The 18,446-nt window shown below is 37.3% G+C and overlaps 1 pseudogene; it reads right to left on the bottom strand.

The window, feature by feature from the left end:
• Nucleotides 1-3,523: 3,523 nt before the first annotated feature.
• LOC121420843 lies at nt 3,524-16,139 on the bottom strand (annotated as a pseudogene).
• Nucleotides 16,140-18,446: the final 2,307 nt, after the last annotated feature.

Here is an 18,446-nt window from a genome sequence, read left to right as displayed (position 1 = left end):
TGTGACCTGAAACTCGAACAGGATGTTCAGTGATACTTGATTACTCTTATGTACAAGTTTCATGAATCAGATCCATAAACGTTCAAAGTTATGATGGTAATTCAACAGATACACCCAATTGGGCCAAAGTTCATTGACCTTTGACCTTGGTCATGTGACCTGAAACTCAAACAGGATGTTCAGTGATACTTGATTACTCTAATGTCCAAGTTTAATGAACTAGACCAATAAACTTTCAAAGTTATGATGGTAATTCAACAGATACCCCCGATTCGGCCAAAGTTCATTGACCCTAAATGAACTTTGACCTTAATCATGAGACCTGAAACTCGCACAAAATTTTCAGTGATGCTTGATTACTATTATGTCCAAGTTTCATGAGTTAGATCCATAAACTTTCAAAGTTATGATGGGAATTCAACAGATATCCCCAATTCGGCCAAAGTTCATTGACCCTAAATGACCTTTGACCTTTGTCATGTGACGTGAAACTCATGCAGGATATTCAGTGATACTTGATTAACCTTATGTTCAAGTTTCATGAACTAGGTCTATAAATTTTTTAAGTTATGACGTCATTTCAAAAACTTAACCTCAGGTTAAGATTTGATGTTGACGCCGCCGCCGTCGAAAAAGCGGCGCCTATAGGGGTTAGTTATGATGACATTTCAAAAACTTAACCTCAGGTTAAGATTTCGATGTTGAATCCTCCAACATGGTCTAAGTTCATTGACCCTAGATGACCTTTGACCTTGGTCATGTGACATGAAACTCATGCAGGATGTTCAGTAATACTTGATTAACCTTATGGCCAAGTTTTATTAACTAGGTCCATATATTTTTTAAGTTATGACGTCATTTCAAAAACTTAACCTCAGGTTAAGATTTGATGTTGACGCCGCCGCCGTCGAAAAAGCGGCGCCTATAGTCTCACTTTGCTTCGCAGGTGAGACAACAACATTCTTTTTAAAAACATGTTCTTAGGTGCAAGGATTGCTTGGTATTAGATTTGGAGTTATTTATATTTTTTGTTTTAATTAACTGGGTCTGGAGAGAAGACTAAGCTCGATTCTCATTTTTATTCCACCGGAACATTGTTATCGTATCTTAGTTTGGACTTATATTATAACTTTTTAAACAACCGGGTCTGGAGAAAAGACTTTGGACTTATATTATCATTTTTGAAACAATCGGGTCTGGAATAAAGACTTTGGACTTATATTATTATTTTTTAAACAACCGGGTCTGGAATAAAGACTTTGGATTTATATTATAATTTTTGAAACAACAGGGTCTGCAAAAAGACCTTGGATTTATATCAATTTTTTTAAACATCCGGGTCTGGAAAAAAACTTTGGATTTATATTATAATTTTTGAAACAACCGGGTCTGGAGAAAAGACTTTGGACTTATATTATCATTTTTGAAATAATCGGGTCTGGAATAAAGACTTTGGACTTATATTATTATTTTTGAAACAACCGGGTCTGGAATAAAGACTTTGGATTTATATCATAATTTTTTAAACAACAGGGTCTGGAAGAAGACTTTGGATTTATATTATAACTTTTTAAACAACCGGGTTTGGAGAAAAGACTTTGGACTTATATTATCATTTTTTAAACAATCGGGTCTGGAATAAAGACTTTGGACTTATATTATTGTTTTTTAAACATCCGGGTCTGGAATAAAGACTTTGGATTTATATTATAATTTTTGAAATAACAGGGTCTGGAAAAAGACTTTGGATTTATATTATAATTTTTTAAACAACCGGGTCTGGAGAAACGACTTTGGACTTATATTATCATTTTTGAAACAATCGGGTCTGGAATAAAGACTTTAGGCTCATATGATTATTTCTTAAACAACCGGGTCTGGAATAAAAACTTTGTACTTATATTATAATTTTTGAAACAACCGGGTCTGGAATAAAGACTGGGCTCATATTATTATTTTTGAAACAACAGGGTCTGGAATAAAGACTTTTGGATTTATATTATAATTTTTGAAACAACAGGGTCTGGAAAAAGACTTTGGATTTATATTATAATTTTTTAAACATCCGGGTCTGCAGAAACGACTTTGGACTTATATTATAATTTTTGAAACAACAGGGTCTGGAAAAAGACTTTGGATTTATATTATAATTTTTTAAACATCCGGGTCTGCAGAAACGACTTTGGACTTATATTATCATTTTTTAAACAATCGGGTCTGGAATAAAGACTTTAGGCTCATATGATTATTTCTTAAACAACCGGGTCTGGAATAAAGACTTTGTACTTATATCATAATTTTTGAAACAACCGGGTCTGGAATAAAGACTTTGGGCTCATATTATTATTTTTGAAACAACCGGGTCTGGAATAAAGACTTTGGATTTATATTATAATTTGTTAATTGACCGTGTCAGGAAAAGAGACTTTGCACTTTTGTGCTATATGAACGCATTACTATACGATTTTAGTTCAGAACGGATTGGCCAAAAATCCCTTCAAATTTATTACATTTGTGGGTAAAGTCATTATTACATTTGTGGGCGATCAAAAATTATTACATTTGTGGGTAAAGTGCATTATTACATTTGTGGGTGAAATTATTACATTTGTGGGTAAAGTGTTATTACATTTGTGGGCGTTATTACATTTGTGGGTAAAGTGTTATTACATTTGTGGGCGTTATTACATTTGTGGGCGTTATTACATTTGTGGGTGCAACACCCCCCCCCCCTCCCCGCTTCCTTTCTTTATCAATTCATTCTTCTTCTCCTTATCTCTTCCACCCTCTCTCTACTCTTTCTCTCTTTCCCCGACTCTACCTTCCCTTAAAACTCCATTCCTTGTCTGTCTTTGGAGCCTTCCGATCGCTAACAATGTGTCTGGGTGTGTGTGTGTGTGTGTGTGTGCGTGTGTATATATATATATATATATATATCTGTGTGAGTGTGTATGTGTGTTCTTATATATAATACGAGTCCACACGGTTGACTGGAGGTTCATCAAATTTATTGCTACTGACATGACTGAGAGTTTCACGTAACCTATGTGAGGTGCGATCTTCAGGCAACTGATAAAGCTTTTCAACATCGATCAATGCATAAAATTTTAGCGCAGAGCGCGTTACACGAAGCAAGCACATAGTGGGAACTGGAAACAAGGTAACCAGTGCGCGATGAGGGTTTTTTTTGTTGTTGTTTTTCAAATAATCGATACTGCGCGATGAGTGGTTGATCGATTAATCCATAATTACATATATAAAGGGGCTAATTTACAATGCACAATTATTTTGCGATTGGTGTTTTTCAGTTCAAGGAAATTATATAATAGTTTATAAAGTTTAAGCGTCTCATATTTTACAATGAGTATATTGGTATAAACGAACAAAGATATTTCTATTTGTAACATCAGACCAGGAAAAACATTTCCTTTCAGAATTTTCTAGATTTCATATTGAATACTTACAGGCTGTTACGAACCTTTTGATGAATACAATGAGCAAAGATTGTGACCATTGAAAAATGCATGAGATTCTGAGAACAAGATAACTAACTAATTTGGGAAATATATTCAATTTATTATTTCGACTTTTCTCCAATCTAGTTTTTTCGTTCATACATGAACTAAAAGTGCATAATAGGAAATGGCTTTGAAAATTGTGTTTACTACATTCCATTATTTTCCTTATAAACATAGTAATCTGTCGGAAAAAAAACACTGCAACTGCTAGATTTCAAAGCTACCATCACACTAAAGACAAACAATCATAACTGTTTCTCTATTTTTAGAGGTTAAAAGATGATATGGTAGTTTCGTTGATGCAAACACTATCAATATGCCCTAATATATACGGAATATGTTACACACCACAATATTTTGCATTATTAGCCTTTGAGCAGCCTATTAAGTCTTTTAATATAGCTTATAGCTCATGAAGATTATACAACGCATCACTAATGTTTATTTTTAATTTACAAAAAATTGTTTAATCTAGCTTACATCATGAAGATCATACAACGCATGCATATTTATTTTTTATTGTCTTCTTTTCAATCTAAAAACTAAGTCATTTCAGATCCATTCAATATTTGTATATTCCAATACTGTGAGCATTTTTTCATGCAGCCTTGTCCGCCCTTGCCACTGTTCTGAGTGTAATACCATTTGGAGGTGACAGGAAACCGTTTCGGTTGAACTTCGGTGGAATCTAATTTCAAAAGAAATAAAAGAACAAAATAAAAACGTTATTGTAAAGTTATTTTGTACAACATCTTATAATCATTTAGACACCACAGAATCGTGTTCGGGTTACATATCAAATCAAGCCTCTATCTTCATGATCTTAGAACGTGTGTCGTCGCTTCGTACAGACAAACTATTATGCAAAAATAAATGAAAATTGGCAGTTTTCTTCCCATAGTCTCTTACTAGTAAGTCATGTCCTCTCCACACTTGCTCAGATTTGAAATTGTGAATCTCCTATAATTGTAACGATATTCTCGACAGCGCTCTTGGCATCACGTTATTCACAAAGAGTCCACAAAGAGGGCACACTTTGAACACTCAACACTGCATGTAAATATTATTCAAAAAAAAAAAGATGTTACGTTCCCTCAATTTGGAAGAACTTTCACACTACTTGTAGTAGAGTGGGTCCCGTCTTCACGTATAATCCACTGTGTTAACAGTCTTTGCTCACACTATTGACCTCTCTGTACGTGCGACACTGTGTTATATCCAACATGGATATTTGTTAGTGTTCGTTCGTTTTTAGAGGTGCGGGGGTTCTGTTTTCATCGCCACTCGCCATAAGTTACCCCGCGGTATGACTTACCTCTGTCTGAGCGCATGTTTCAAACCGGAAGTTCTGAAGCACGCGGACGACAGCCATCTTGGTTTCCATGAGAGCGAAGCGCATCCCGATGCAGTTGCGAGGACCAGCACCGAAAGGTTGCCAAGCAAATGGATGCTGTTTGGCCTGGGCTTCTTTGGTAAATCTGTTGAAAATAACGAGTTTGTAAATGAAACTCTTAAGGTCTAAAGGGCTGATCACCCCCGCCCCATCACTCCCTCCCTACAACCCACAAAGTCAAAAGTTTTCATTCTACTCGGTTTCAATTTTCCTTTCGATAACACGTTGAAAAAGTTTTTTTCTACTATGTCCATACAGATTGATTATCAGTTCCTAAGAAACGGGTTGCAAAATGCATTAAAGGGGGCACTACTATGTCTGTTTTCTTTAAGCTGGTTCACGAAAAAATATTCTCAAAAAGCATTGTGGAACAAATGCAAATAATTTTAGGTTGGATTTTCTGATTCGGATCTATAATGATAAATTGAATCAGGAACCAACATGGCCCTTGGAAGGTGGGGGTGATCGGAGTGGTGATCGAAGCACCCACCAAAATTTCCTTTGGGGTTCTTCGTGCCTTATTCTCCACAGACAGCACCCCCAGGGATTCTGGAAGATGGGTAACAATCGAAAAATGTAGCAGAAAGTACCTTCTTCTTGTAATGCAAACCTTAGGCTTTTTTTTTTGCTTTTCAAATTTAAAAAATCGTTCCTAGGGCCTGGGAACCAGAAAAATATATATACCAATTTATACTTAAAAGAACTACATGAAAATCCAGAGGGCTACGTGAATGTGGCCTACTTAACAAAGGCTATCACGATAACTCTTAATAAAAACTTTCAGTGCTTATATCATCTAATGTGGTTAGAAAAGCATTTGGCACTTTCTCTATTCATTATGTATACATTAGCTTAGTTATTAATATTGTCAATCACTATGAAGCTACTGGGCAATTCCATAGAATATGTACGTCCGACCCCCTATTTGTGGGACCTTCTTGAAATTTTCTCTCTCTGATTTCGTATCCTTTTGACAATCTGTAATGTTCTCAAAGGACCATGACTTGGTCAGTTTATGATGTGAAGTAAGTCTTGAGCAAAATGAGGGTCGGATGTACATTTCAATCATTTTATGGAATTGTCCTACTGCGATATATACCGTTCGGGGATAAACTTCTCTGGTTCAGGCCAATAGTCTGGGTCGCGATGGATGGTATACATGGGTATGAAGACCTGAGTACCCTTCTCGATTGTCAAGCCGTTGTATGTAAAGGTCTCGTTACACATCCGATTTGAACTGTAGCAATATAAAGAGAAATCCTTTGTTACAGTGAATTCTAATAGAACTGTTAAATGGAATTTAGATTCGATGAAACACTCAGACGCTTTGAAAGAAGAGGAAGAGGCATAGACGAATCCAGGACTTAAAATAATTACAAGCAACCTCTCTCTCTCTCTCTTACGCTTGATATATCCCCCTAATATGTTTTCTTGCCTCTCTAAACGGGAGAGGCACGGACCGGATGTGCATGCCCCTACCTCGATCCGCCACTGGGGATGAGGAATGGGCTAATAATAGCTAAGGCAAATGTCTTTTTCCACCAAGACCTCATGACTGTCTTTTTCACACTTTGGGGATATTTTAAGATCTTTTGGTCTTGACAATTAAGCAAAGGACTTCCGGTTTTGATTGTTAAAGCAGAAAGGGAAGGTTGAACTGTATGTGGAGGCATCTCTTCACACCTGCGAACATGGTGAATATGATTAGAAGAAATGAATAATTGCTTGAGCAGGAAAATTAATTATTCTTACTTTGCTAGAGGTGGAAACACCCTCAAGGTCTCACAGACCACTTGATCCAGGTAGGGCATAGTGGCAACCGACTTATACCCGACGTCATCACGAGAGGGCGCCATCTTGTCAATCTCCTGGATGAGCTTCTCCTGGACCTCAGGGTTGGTGGCCAAAGAATACGCGATGAAACCGAGGAGAGTGGTGGTAGTCTCGGAACCAGCGGTGAAGAAGATAAGTACCTATAGATGGGATTGGTAAGGCGGGAAACTTAATTACAATCTTAATTATGATGGGTGTGACCCATTTATTAAAGATGATAGCAAGGACTGTTCATTAAATGTGCGGTCTGTTGCATACAACTGTCTAAACCTTGCCGTTCATACATGCAGTCTTGGCCACATGAAACACGTTAGGAGTTTATTCATAAGGTTGTAGTTCAAGCTTGGTGATACCATTCGGATGATGAAAATAATATATGACTGACACGTGTCCTTAAAAGAACAATTAAACATAAACACTCTATATGACTCTATCATATAGGTAGGTCTTTACTCAAAAGCAGCAGCGAGGCTGTCATTGCAATTCCCTTGACATGATGACAGTACGAAGTTTGATAGTTCTGCTATTCTGAGAAAAGGAGAATTGGACTGCTTGGGTTTTAGCCCGAATCTCCTTGCGTCTGGACGATTTCACTTACACTGCTCTGATAGAGTCATGACGAGGGAAACATGGGAAAACGCATTTTAGGGATAAGGTTATAATTTGATCTTTGGAGCTAGTTTAGTAGTTTCTCCAAAATAAAAGTAAACAAGATTGATAGTTATTTAGATTTTTTTAAATTTGTCTCAACGAGGAGAATATGTCCTACCTGAGCCAAGACATCATTGTCTGACAGAGGCTTTTTCTTCCCCATACCCCTTGAGTGATACTGGGTATCGTGATGTTTGTCCAAATCAGCATGAATGTCGTCCTCATCCTCCTCCTCTTCGGGTTTGTAAACTTTGTTGATGTTTTCCTGCTTCTGCGCATCGAGCAGTAACTGCAGGAAGTCAATTCTCTGAAAGAAAAGTGTATTGAATCTGGATTTATATACATCCATACATACATACATGTACCTTCCGTATGGTATATATCACTGGATTGTGAATGTGAATTAGATTTACACAAGGAAATACATTTTACTTTCATATTTATATTGCATTTCAATGAAACTTCCGTGACATTATGTATTCTATCTTCATCAATTAAAGCGTTTTAAGACTTTATTTGAAGTTTTCCTCTCCTTTTGTGAAGTTTCAAACTTTTGGACTTTGTTTCTCACTCTTCTTTTTTAATCAAATGGACCGCATGTCAAAATAATTAAGTAATGATTTTCCAGAAACAAAACATTTTTTTGTGTCTTTATTTAAAACGCAAACAAACCTTTGAATCGGATCCGGTGCTGATGCTCTTTCTCAAGGCTACGGTTTTATCGGTGACCTCCTTGAAGAAATCGATCACGTCGCCAGAAATGAACATTCCAAGCCTGAAACGTGTGAAAAGCCTCCCCAGCGATGGAATCAAATCTTTAACAGAGAAATCGATGTGATAATACACGCTAAAATCTGAAAATTTAAATGAGCAGTTTAAGTTTGGAAGAGAGTCCAAATGTTGCATTAAACACTTGTTGGATCCGAAACTTGCAAGGATTGATATAACGTTTAGAAAATAATTGTAATTCTAGGTCTAAGAACACAGTGTGTTCATATGACACAGTGTGTTCATTGTAATGGGCTATGTGAAGAAATTATTCACACTGTCAAAATGCTCAAATTTAACGGTGCAAAGAAAGTCTTACACTATGCACCATTGTACACCATGCGAATATTTGATCCGTATTAAAAAAAAACCATTGATTTAACAGGGTTAAGATAATCTCACATTGTCGTTCACACTGTGACTACACTATGCGACATGCCACAACCACACTATGTGACACAGTGTGATCGAACTATACAAAACAATGTGAACACACTATTCGACACACTACGGGACACACTGGACCATTCTATGCGACACACTGCTGTACACTACTAGTATGCGACACAATGTGACCACACTGCGCGATACACTTTGACACAGTGGGAGCGTCGTGGCAAAGTGGATTAGTCTCCGGACAGAGGGCCGTGGGTTCAAATCCCAGCCATGGCATAATTTCCTTCAGCAAGGAATTCATCAACAGTGTGCTGCACTCAACCCAGGTGAGGTAAATGGGTACTAGCAGGAAGTAACTCCTTAAAAGCTGTGTGCACCTGAATAGGTACCCTAGCTTAGCCGGATAATAATACTAGCAGAGCCCGCTGCGGGAACATTTTTCGGAACTGAGGTGGCTATCCTGGGTAAATATACCGTTATTATTATTATTGTTGTTGTTGTTGTTCTTCTTATTATTATTAACATCACCACTATTTGCGACACAATTCGACCAAATTAGTCTACACAATGTGACCACGCCATGTCACACGACACACTGTGGTTCAATGTGCAACACTGTGTCCAAACTATGCGATACACATGCCGACACTAAACGAAACCCCGTCACCACACGAGGCACCGCACTGTGATGCCCTGTGTAACGCTGTATTCTTTCCAGACGGGACTTTCGGCCTCGTTCTCGGCTACTAATTTGTATGGATGATAGCAAAGTGATTACTTCCAATAATGAAGAATGGACTGGTTATGTCGAAATTGAAGACCTTTTTAGCTTTGGTAACGAAAGGACTGTTGGGGTCCGACTGGGAATCGATATTGAGACCAAACGCACAGCTCCCAATGGTGTCCATCACGTAAGCTCCAAAGATGCTGCAGTAAATTTGAAATAGACAAGAATAATAATAGGTTAACGAAACGTTTTAATCTTTACAAACATGTTCGCAATGAGGAATCACCGATGTCGAGATCGTGTTCAAAGAAAGTTGAGTGACTTCTGAGTGCGTCCGATGAGGCTTAGATATTTTTTTCAATACAAGGGTGAGATTCCAGGATATACCTTGCCTTACCAATGTTCCTTCTCTTTGAAGAGATTGGATGTCATGGTTTTCCATCTGTCTCTATCCAGTGCAATCTTGCAGCATTCATTTTTTTTTTGCCTGGCATCTCTTTAATATTTCCAAGCTAGCTTTTTCTTTTACGTCCCCTTCCCCTTTTGCCTTCAATTTTCCCTACATGATTTTCTTTGACAAAGATCCAGGTCTTCTAGGATTTACATCTTCCAGGATATAAATTACACATGTCATATACTTAATTTAATCATCAATCCTAAGATGTATTCTCTCATATTGTCCCCCCCTCCATTCCTTGGCAAACTCGAAGCATATGTTCACTGAAGGTTAAATTAATTTACTTTTGACACTACATACTTTTTTTTTGTATAAATTGTATTTCCATACTGTCAGCGGCGGTATTGACAAGATCGGACATCTATATTGAAAGAGATTACGCAAAATGATTTCGATAAATTGTATTTGTTTACATTGCTCTCCCACCTCTGGATGTATCAACACAACGAATTTATAAATTGAAGAGCTCGTTCTAGCCTAATATGCCAACAGGAAATTACACAAAATTTTAAATTGACTAAATGAAATTCAGAATAAGTGGTGAGTTTATACCGAAAATATAAAATTATCCTAATAGACGTGCACGAGGAATAATTTTATATTTCATAAAGTCCTGCTTAGCGTGTTGTAAGCGAGCAAATGCTAGTTGAGTGTCAAACATTCGTACCGTTGGACATGTGCCAGACAAACCTTGCACGCGACAAGAAAAGGTGACGTCACTATAAAAATTAAGATTCAATGCATTTCATACGCTTGGTAAATGAGACGCGCAAGGCTTACTGGCTAAGTGCGCATTGTCATTAATCAATATTCTCCAAATTCATTTAACACGGATTTTTCCCGCCAAAAAATTTATATGTACATATGTACAATATAACTTTTTAAAGGGAGGTCACGTTGTACTAATCAAGGCAATCACAAGTGCAAGCTGATTTTTTACTTACTTAATCTTTAAACAGGGCATTCAAAGCAATTTAACCATGAACAGGGTAGTTACATATCTAAATAATTAACGCGAGTGCGAATAGCGAACTGAAAAGTTTTTATTTTTTTTAACTGACACGGGACATTCTAATCATGTTTAGCAATCATGAACAGGATAGGCATATAACTCAACCATCCATGCAAGCGCGAAACACAAGCTAAAATTTTTTATTTTCCGACCTGAAAACGTGACACTCTATATGCACTTTGGGTAATCACGCTCATTATCTTTTTTTTCACTTGATAGCCCAAGGGTTAACCCCCTAACCTATCCGTTAAAATGTGACAATTTGCCACGTGACCTACTGACCTGTTTCATTTTAGCACCGCTGAATGTCGGGGTTAGGATATTTCTTATTTCCTTCCAGCGCTCGCCCTCAACGATGGAAACCATACCTTGGAGTTCCTCAGGAATTGAGGGAAAGCTCTAAATGGGGTAGAAAGACGGCATCTAGGATTATTGTAAATATCAGTTAGTTCAAATAATCTGCTCGAAATTAAAAGGGTTAAATTTCTTTATATTATTATTATTGAGTACAGTTCGAACTCGTTTCTTGCAAATATGAAAATAGACACTGACTTCATCCTGATCAGTCAGTAGGCACTTTTCGCACAACGACGGGAACCGGATAAGGACCTACCTTACCGAACCTACCGGATAATTTTAAATATGTCAGCCGGATTCAAGGAGCTCAGACCTTTGTGACATTTGTGTCACCGCCCCCCTCCCCCCCCCCCCCCACCCCCTCCCCTCCCCGACTTCAAGACGCATTGGACGTGTTTCATGAAGGATGACAACATTTGTAACTTTTCCATTATGGCGAGTAACATGGAAACTTGGCTCAGAAACCAATCAAAATCAATGTAGTCCTGAAATGACACAGTTATATGACATGCAATTCCTTCATCTTTTCAATGGGCACCTCGAAGACAATGATAACCCATTCCCAATACTTACGACCCTGTCATGGAAGTTATTGAAGCTCTTGACCAGAAGATGACGAAGAATCTCAGGATCAGCGATGACAATTACGGGGGTACTGAATGCAAATGTCCTGTAACATAAGATAACGGTATTTACTGACAGCCATGTTTTATTTAAACCTGGGTTTCCTTAGACCAGTTTTCAGCTTATCCAACAATTAACACTTATTCGTTTCCTGCTGCAAAAGGTTATCAAAAACCAATTTCTTTCTAAAAAAAAGAAGAAGAAGAAGAATGGGAGAATACGAATATTAAAAACATAATTAGTTTTAATCGATTCATTGGTGTATTACAATTACCACGTACGTGGGACAAATATCCTGAAGCCAGCATTCTGTAGCACTTTGATTTGAATTTCTAGTTTAAACTAGAGTTAAACCTAAATTTAGTTAATAGAATACCACCCAATATTATTACAACCGGGTATTTTTCCGACTTTTACCAAGGGCATCTACACCCAGGAGGCAGGAGCTTTCGTGATATGACGCTCGTATGGTGTCAAGCTGGTTTTATTAACCCCAAAAAGAGGGAAATGATTGCTATACTGAACATAAACATGCAATTTTAGTTATAAGTATATATTATTTTAGCGTCTTTATCAAGCCCGCTACCTTTATCTTGATTGTTATGTTAACTAAAAAAATATCATGAGTTTTGAAATGAAGATTTGGTCGAAATTCATCAAAGAAATTATGAATTAAAAAAGAAATATAACTTTTTTTCATTTAATAAGGAATTTATGATTTATTGCTGTCTCTTTTCTGCCTTTAAAATTATGTTCATCATGTTCACGGTGTTAGGTTTATCATAAAAATCATTACTCTTCTACTTACCCGTAAACCTTTCCATGCTTTTTCCCCCACCTCTCATAATTATGAGGAATCGGCTATATACAAAAAAGATAGATATGAAGCATTAACACAGAAACGCACACTTAAACATACTTCTAAATACCGTCTACCGTGGAATTGAACATTCTTGTAAAATTATAACATCCAGCGTGGACCTGTGTAATTGAAATTTCACCCAGTGTGCGAAACGTCACTCACTTACTGTTGGTCTTCCCCTGCAACTTTTTTCGGGGGGATTTTGGGGTTTTATTTTCGCTTTTGTTACACACGTGCGCAGTGCATTTGCATTCGTTTTCACTACCTGTCTTTTCTTGGTTAGTTCACGATTCGAATGTGGTGTCTTAAGTTAGAGCAAGGAGGTTCCAAATGATATGGATTAACAGCAAACAAAATCTCTTTGAACAAGGTTAAAAGCCGTCAGCACAAAGCATGTCAGGCATGCACTTTGCTCAACATCTCCTGCAATTGTGTAGACAAATTATTCCCGCATGACTCTGCAGCTATAGGTAATATAAAAAGGGAAATATGCTATTGTGATGAGCATTACTTCTGGTCTGGTGATATGTGTAGTACATAATTCGGAGGCTAAAGGACCCTAGTTGTGCTATGTTCATTCAAAACGTAATGTGATGGGGGTACTACCCCAATTTGTCTTAGAATTAGGACTAAGAGTGTATCATAGCAAGAAGCGTATTAGTCCCACCCCCTTCCTCCCACCGCTTTCCTCTGTTATTAGACATGTTAGAATTTATCACCTTGGAGATCTGAAAACGATACCGTCTTACAAAGGATTGTAATTTATCCAATAAACCTAAACTATACGGACATCCCCGATTGCAATTAGTATTCCTCATGGAATTTTCCACGATGCCCTATTGTAAGCAGAGAGCAAAGAAGAGCACATTGGATTGCCAAGACAGCGTTGAATGCATGAGTATCCATCATATCTAGAAGTTAATTTGATCAAACACGCATTTAAGATGTTGATGTAGCTGGCTTACCATAGTTAAGGTTGGTCGAATGAATCTTAACTCTTTGCAAGATTGGACCCAGACTTACCGATGTAAAGACTGGATTTCCAAACAGAGGAACAGCAGGTACGTAAGGTATTCCACGCCTCTTCCAATAGCTGTGGGTCCAGAAGGTGGTATATCTAAAGGAACATAATATGAAAGTGCGTTTCAGAGAATAAGGTATACATACATGTATCTAGAGAGCTGATAGTCGAAGCATATTTAATTTTGTGAAATTATTTTGCGTGGATGTAGAAGAGAGATTCATCGCCTTTTCATTGATATCTTACTTGTCCCATTTGTGTCACACATGACCAAATTAATTGATGTTAAAGACAACAGGTGCAGATACCATTTTAAAAAGTTTTTGAAAACTTGATGAAAGAGCAGATGCTAATGATGATATGTATATACTTTCATTGATGCCTGAGCTGGCAAAAATCTAGATTGGACATGTTTTCATCCAAAGGAGTGCATATGGACAATGTACTTACAAATTATTATCGAGGAGATCATATCACATTCATTAGATGAACATTTTGAGAAGCATAATCGACGAATGTTCCGAAGGTTCGACAATCCGAAAACGAAATGAGGTTAGTTTTTCCGAAGGTTCGTTAATCCGAAAACGAAATGAGGTTCGTTGTTCATTTCGTTTTCGGACTAAAGAACCTTCGGAATTACGAACCACATTTCGTTTCGGATTAACGAACCTTCGGAATTACGAACCTCGTTTCGTTTTCGGACTAACGAACCTTTGGAATTACGCCACTTTGTTCCGATTAACGAACCCTTTTTTGTTTTCGGATTACCGAACATCGAGGTGTAGGCAATTTACGTGTTTCCGAATTACGAACATTCGGAATTACGAAGTGTAATCGTATCATTACTTCCCCCATGTACATGATATACAAGAAAGTTCTTCCATGGCACAAAAACTATCTCTAGTTTCCTTTCTTGAAAAGTGCACAAAAACTCGCAAGATCGGTCCTGCATGTTCCTGATGTCTCAACAAATCAATTTATCAACATCCTAAACAACCAAACAAAATCATAACTTCAAAGTTTAAAAATCAGGGCCCTTGTCATGTTTGAAGGCATCCTTGAAAGTTATGCTCTAAGAGCCTAAGCATTAAAACAAGAAAAAACATTACTTTTGAAGAAAACTTATATCTTTTCTTGCGTAGGAGAACCGTCACCTCTTTCGTGCACAAGAATTGTAAATACTGTATTCATGCGCTTTGTTTGTTTACTAAAATTGATTTATATGCCTCGTTGTAAAAAGTGAAAAGAACATTAAGTTGAAGAAAATAAATATTTGAAAATAAATATTTGAATTGTGTTGCAGGCATAATAAATGTTCAATATTTTCTCAGAGGAAGCGAGAACTAAGTACAATGATAAAAATTCCGTTAGAACGATATGTCGTCTTTTCTCTTTTCCAAAGTAGTGCAAAAATTCTTTCATTGATTCACGACGGCATTTAGCACAGATTTGATGACATTTCAACCCTCACGATGAAAGACTGGTATTGTGCAAACACGCTATGTCAATGATTATCATAAACGTGTTTATCTTTACAGTGTACATATAGCGCAATGTTGTAGGCTTGTTGCAAAACGCTAAGTTATGATGATATGGTATCTAGATATCTATATTTTAAAAGTCTAATTGATAACCATTTAAAGAGTTCTTAGCAGGATGTTTTAGTTTCAACGCACATTTCATTTTCGATATGACCATGGTAAGAGTTTGCTTTTATACCTCGTATAATAACCTTGCTTGTTCAGCTTGATCACTGGAATCTAAGTGATATTAAATCGTTACAAATCTCCATGGACAAATAATATAATAATAAGATAATATAGTTCATGAAATTTACCTCGGGCAGGAAAACAGTTTCACTGTACCATTACGCGAATATGAAAACGGAAAATGGAAACAGGGGCACCCTCTACCGGATAAGACGCACAATGTGCTTTGTCTGTTCTAGACGCGCAATGCGAGAAAATTCTTGTTTATAAAGAAGACAGAAAAACAACGATTAGTCGATTGAGGACAGTCATTTTTCCTCATTTTTGGTTTAGCTTTTTGCACTTCTCTTGATTCTCTTTGTTTTTATGTTTTGCTCTCTTCTTAGCGCCTTGAGCATTTAATCAAAAATGAAAATACGCTACGTTAAAAATGTACGAGATAAGTATGATATTCATTAACAGCGTTGTATTTGAGTGCTCTTCCCCAGATTTCTGAGGATATCACGTTTTTTCTCGAGAAGTTGTGGTTAATTCTTAACTAAAAGAGTGTCAACGACACGGGGAGCTCATTCTAAACGACGAACAGTTACTATTGTGAAAGTATAATGTATTCAAAGTTTTAGCAATCCTACCAGCAATACTTACAATATGTACAGGATGAGGAATCCGAGTGTGAACCATGCCAACAACGATGTCAATGACATCGACATTCCCATAACCTCAATCCCCATTTCGATTTCACCCGTGATCGCAAAGTGATGTTCAGTCTTTGTCCCAGGTCATTCAGTCGAATGGTGCAAGCTCCAGAGAGACTTCTATCATAAGGTATTCAATTCATACAATATTCTTGAGTAAAGGTATGATAATGCTGCAGTCACAGAGACAAAACTGATTCTCAACCGACCGGTGACACGTCATTAGAAATAACGTGAGAAATAGAGTCAGTCAGGATCGATCACGCCGGTATGACTGCAGCCAGACGTGACTGCAGCATTTTGGACTCTCAAACTACTTGTTTGATATCTTTCAAGAACTTTGATATTTACCAAGGATGGGACCATAGGGATAGCACTGGAGCAACCCCCCCCCCCCCACCACCACCACCAGAACAATAGAAAAATAGTATGACACAAATTATAGATATGCTGAATTGTTGCATAATATATTCTTAGTGAAATGTTTCAATTTCACTTATTTTTTGTCATTGTTGCGGCTATTTCCTTGCACCATTTTAAGGGACGAAAATTACCAAGGTATGGAAGATTCCATGCGGCACAGAGATGATAAAGCATATCATGATTTCAAGTATGTCTACAATTGATATGCTTTAGGTGTCAATCAATGTCAAGAACCCAAGGTCATGAACTGATGTTCGGGGAGCAAGCTACACCAAAACAGACTATACAGCATGATTATGCATTAATTAACGCGTTATTTGCAAATCTGAAAAAAAAATGCAAAGGAAACTCAACCCACTGCTTTTATTTTTTGAGGGGAATCCGGATTATGCCCCTCTTGGCGTCTTCGTTCTATTACAATCATGTCTCAAATTTCGTAAGGTCTATTCTTTGTTTCAGAGTGATGACATTTTTCCGACAATTACGTATTTACAGAAAACAAACACTATTCATGGTTGGCCTATATAAGAGGAAAAGCGTATAGAAAATTCTTCATGCAGCTGAAGTACTTCGTCAACTTACATTTTCACCTTTGAGGGTGTGTTTGAGTGGGGTGCATCTGTGGATGGGTGTGTATATGTGTTTGAGTGGGGTGCATCTGTGGATGGGTGTGTATATGTGTTTGAGTGGGTTGCAACCATTTTTATAACTGATTTCATTGTTTCTCCTTTAAGTTATATATGATTTATGTTTGTATTAAGTTAGTGAAAAAGTCAAAATATGAAATGTAAAATATTATATTATGTGTTTTGAAATGTTATATATTTTTGTTCATGGAATCAGAATAAAACAGTATGGAAAAAAAGTATATGTGTTTGAGTGGGGTGCATCTGTGGATGGGTGTGTATATGTGTTTGAGTGGGGTGCATCTGTGTATGGGTGTGTATATGTGTTTGAGTGGGTTGCAACCATTTTTATTACTGATTTCATTGTTTCTCCTTTAAGTTATATATGATTTATGTTTGTATTAAGTTAGTGAAAAAAGTCAAAAATATGAGATGTAAAATATTATATTATGTGTTTTGAAATGTTAAATTGAAATGTTATATATTTTTGTTCATGGAATCAGAATAAAACAGTATGGAAAAAAAGTATATGTGTTTGAGTGGGGTGCATCTGTGGATGGGCGTGTATATGTTTTGAGTGGGGTGCATCTGTTGATGGGTGTGTATATGTGTTTGAGTGGGGTGCATCTGTGGATGGGTGTGTATATGTGTTTTGAGTGGGGTGCATCTGTGGATGGGCGTGTATATGTGTTTGAGTGGGGTGCATCTGTGGATGGGTGTGTATATGTGTTTGAGTGGGGTGCATCTGTGGATGGGTGTGTATATGTGTTTGAGTGGGGTGCATCTGTGGATGGGTGTGTATATGTGTTTGAGTGGGGTGCATCTGTGGATGGGTGTGTATATGTGTTTGAGTGGGGTGCATCTGTGGATGGGTGTGTATATGTGTTTGAGTGGCGTGCATCTGTGGATGGGTGTGTGTGAGAGAGAGGGTGGGTGCACGCGCGCGCGCGTGTGTGTGTGTCTTGAGGGAAATGGTGGCGAGTGATTTTGGATAGGATGGGAAAAGGGTTTTCCATGATGAGTAAGGATACTTGCGATGTTGTTTGCATGCCGTTAGTGAAAATGGTTAGGGAAGAAAGATGTTGGGAATATAATGAAACTCCTAAAACAAGAACTTCTTCATTGGTAATTTGCTAATTGAAAGCTTCACAGAAGATGAAACCGGTAAGAGAATCGTAAAAATTGTTTTTTTGGAGGAATCGCAAAAAGGGATTTTTGGAAATAATAAAAATCGTAGAGCTCCAAATTTTCAAGCGGGAGTGATTCACAATGCATTTGTGTGCAAAGCATTGTTTGACCAAAACTGATTCACAAAGAGGCTGATTGATACAAGTATATAAAAAAATGACACCTCACTAATCCCCAAGTTAATGA

Source organism: Lytechinus variegatus, chromosome 8, assembly GCF_018143015.1.
Source record: "Lytechinus variegatus isolate NC3 chromosome 8, Lvar_3.0, whole genome shotgun sequence".
Lineage (NCBI taxonomy): Eukaryota > Metazoa > Echinodermata > Echinoidea > Temnopleuroida > Toxopneustidae > Lytechinus > Lytechinus variegatus.
Note: the sequence above shows the minus strand (reverse complement) of the source record. Positions and strands in the feature narration are given on the sequence as shown.